The sequence below is a fragment of the Panicum virgatum genome, chromosome 4N (genome assembly GCF_016808335.1).
Source record: "Panicum virgatum strain AP13 chromosome 4N, P.virgatum_v5, whole genome shotgun sequence".
Lineage (NCBI taxonomy): Eukaryota > Viridiplantae > Streptophyta > Magnoliopsida > Poales > Poaceae > Panicum > Panicum virgatum.
Window position 1 is genome coordinate 14530036 of NC_053148.1, and position 3813 is coordinate 14533848.

Genomic DNA, 3813 nt, shown 5'->3' on the forward strand with positions numbered 1-3813 from the left:
GTGAGAAGGGTCCGACCTCGCGTCGTCCCTCCTCTGCTCTCGCAGTCGACAAGCGAGCCAGCTTCCCTAGCACCATCAACAACAACCGAACCCATGGCTGAGAAGACTCTCCGCGACTTCTCCGTCCCCTCAGCTGCCAATGTGGCAACTGGACCCAACGTCGATGTTGGGGACGTGAACTTTGAGCTGAAGTCCAGCCTCATAAACATGGTGCAGGCTAGTCCATTCTGTGGCAAGCCGAATGAGGACGCCAACGCCCATCTCTAGAATTTTCTAGAGCTTTGCAAGACCGTAACCATACGGGGCGTTACGGCTGACACCATCAGGCTCCGTCTGTTTCCTTTCTCCCTCCTGGGAAAGGCTAAACAATGGTTTTATAAGAACAAGGAAGCCGTCAGCACGTGGGACAAATGTTCCACAGCATTCTTCGCCAAATTCTTCCTGTTGGGCAAAACAAATGTCCTACGTGGAAGAATTTCAAGTTTCCAGCAGATAGAGATGGAATCCATCCCAGAAGCTTTGGAGAGACTCCAAGAATACATACTTGCCTGTCCTCATCATAGGATGGACGAGTGGCTCGTGCTCCAAAGCTTCTACAATGGGCTAACAACAACATCCAGAGCCCATCTCGATGCTACTGCTGGAGGAGCCTAACTGGACCTTACTATTGCCAAGGCTATGACCTTAATTGAAAAGATGGTCTCCAACCAGGGCTGGAATGAGTAACGTTCCCAGACCATAACACAGGGCGGAATGCATACTAACAAGGAGACAGACATGCTGTAACACCCGATTTATAAAAGGACATAAACCGAGCAATCATATACGTGCCAGGATCAAGTCACACGTATATACAATAGAATGAACAATATATCACATCACATATCACGTAAAAAGATATAATAAAGCGAGTACGAATGTTATTTATTACATGAATGACAAAAATGTCTGATATAGCGGAAGCGTAAAAACGTATACGTAAACTCTCGTCGAAGCTGGGCACCACAGGGACGTCGACTGGGAGACGACTGCCTAGAAGTCCTCATACTCCTGGTAGCTCTGGGTGAACTCCCTCGTGTCAGCAGGAACTGAGCAGCAGTAGAGTATCCCCAAAAAGAACAAGGGAAAAAGAGTAGAGTAGGCAAGAGTGAGTACACAACTTGTACTCAACAAGTATAACACAAACTATGAGGCTCTAAGGTTGGCTGACTCAACTGCATTAGCTTTTAATCTTGGCAAAATTTTATTAAAGCTATTTACTACAAGTTGATGAAATTACCATAACCCAGTTGCATAGAAATTAATCAAATTAATTAAGAACTTCTGAGAACCAACCGAAACCACCAAGGTAACCCCACTAATCAAAAGGAGGATCTGGGCCGCTGATGACCGTGAGCACGGCTAGTATACCAGTTTTACACTCTGCAGAGGTTGCACATCTTTACCCACAAGTCGTGAGCTATGCTAGTTGTTCATCACACTTCCTTATGTGAGATGGCTAGCAAGCACACTACGAGGCCGTTACAAAGAATCTCAGTTGGTAAGGAGTAACCGCAAGGGTTGGATCGGCGACTATGGAGCAGGTCTAGTGGGCGTCAAGACACGTAGCACAGACGAGGCCACTCAGTACGAGGGCCATAGAAGCTTACCACCCCTGCCCCGCAGGTAAGTTACTCCAGACCAAAAAGACCTAATTAGTAAGCCAAGACCGTCCCATTCCAGTCTTGTGGTTGCGCGGTTGTCCCAGGTTGTCACTCTAATGACGTACGGTCCTTATGGAGAGTAGCTAGCACAAAACACAGTGCGAGCCCCCTAAACCAAGTTTCTAGAAAAACATGTTTTAAGGAGACGTAAACCACTCAAGTACAAAGCACAAAGGGTAACGCTCAGAATTAAGTTGCATAAGACCATTAACAATTTAATTAAAAAGGACCATGTGTGAGAGCGCAGCACCTAGCACAACTAACCAAAATGCAACCCAAGGGTTATATATAAGGTAATAAAGTGGCTAGGATGATCCTTATAGGCATACATTATTAAAATGCAGTATGAAATTGTATTTAAAGGTGATAGGTGGTGTTCATGTTATAATTGCCTTCCTCAAAGTTCTCCTGCTGTTCAAACTGCTCTAAAGATGGCTCCTGGTACTCCTCAGATGGATCAACGTCTACTCACGATCGCAACGCCAAAACAAGTCCAGCACATACACATACATGCAAACAAAGGTAAATGCTAAGAAACAGTACAACAATACATAAAAACAGCAAACAAAACTGAGCTAAAACTATTCTACGCGTTACAACGATCGCGTGGACATAAAGAACACCTAAAACGGAGCTAGAACGCGAAATCTAGGGCTAAAACAAGGTCCAGGGACTAAATTGCAAGAAAAACTAGGTTTCCGGGGATTTTCTGCAAAAACCAGGGACTTATGCATAAAAACTGGAAAGGTTCGAGGGCTGACGTGCAAAATTACGCTGGCTGGACTGCGGGTTCAAAAAGGGAAAAGAGCAGGGGTCTAAATGAATAAAACAGGGCCTGGATGTAATTACTTTTACACTGGTTAGGACCGCTGGTTAAAAACCTAAAAGGACAGGGACTCTTTAGCAAGAATCCAGGTGCTGACCGGTATCCCTCCAGATTGACTCTGGCTCTGATTACTGAGGGCCGCCCGATCGTGATCCTGCGGCCAGGAACAGCCGAGCGCGGGGCAGGGCGGCCGAACCCGCAGGAGACGAAGCTCCGCGGTGGCGAGTTTGCCGGAGTAGGCCAAACTTGGCCTTCCCGGGGTCAAATCGACCGGGCTTTGGGTCTAGGATGGACAACGTGCCATGCGTAATCCACCTATGGCCTGAGCGGGGCTAGGGAAGGCTCGGGGCGGTGTGCGCGGTGGCGGTGGCAGGTCTGCGCGGCGGTGCTCGCCGGCGTGCGGTGCTCGGGTGGTTCTGGTGCTGGGGCTCGAACGCAAAAGGGCCATGGAGCTTGCGCAAGGACAGGGCAAACCTGTGTAGGGGTTGTGCTGGGTAGTACAGCGCTGTGGGGCATCCGCCATGGCAGGGCAGAGGCGTGCGCGGCGGTGGGAACGCCGGCGTGCGATGCCCGGGTACCTAGTGTGCGTCATGGGCCAAATTAACTAGCGCAAAAAGGAAGGGGAGGCCTGGGGGTGCTTACCGAGGCTCGGGTGCGAGCGGTGTAGTCGTGTAGAGACGCCGGCATTGATGGCAGCAGCGGCGCATGGTGTGGCTCAGAGGCGAGGTCGATGGAGCGGAGCTCCGAGCTTGCTGATCCACCGAGGAAGGCCGTGTGGGTCCTGTGATGGTGCACCGAGGGTCAGGGAAGTCCGGGGATCGCCGGCGGCGATGAATTTCTCGAACCCGATCTCACCTGCGGTGGCGGGTCCAGGAGAAATTCCCACGCGTGCGTAGTGGAAGTCGAGGATGGCTGCCTCGGGGTGGATCCTGGGTCCAAGACGGAGCTCGTGCGAGGGTTTGCAGGGGTGGTGGGTTCACGGTGGCGCAGGGGCGCGCGCGCGGCGGAGCAAGGCGAGGGCGGTGGAGCAGGGGCTCTGGGCGGTGCTGGAGGGTGAGGGTGCGTGCGCAGAGGGTGCGGCTGGGCGTTTAAAGGAGGAAACCGGGATCTTCGACGCAGGGCGATGGCAGGCGAGCTCCGGCGATCTCGGCGGGATTCAGTTGCTGATTTGCGGATCGCGCAGATCACGCAACTGTCCGGCGTGATCCGGTCTCTGGGTGGCTTCTAGAAGCAGAGGCCGCGGATGTAGCTGACGCTGCCTGGTGGGTCTGCATGGCTGGTCCA

At 51.7% G+C, this 3813-nt stretch overlaps 1 non-coding gene across 1 annotated transcript; it reads right to left on the minus strand.

The window, feature by feature from the left end:
* Positions 1-459: 459 nt before the first annotated feature.
* Positions 460-566, minus strand: LOC120671763. Its single transcript, XR_005673852.1, has one exon. It is a non-coding gene; the product is annotated as a small nucleolar RNA R71 (small nucleolar RNA).
* Positions 567-3813: the final 3247 nt, after the last annotated feature.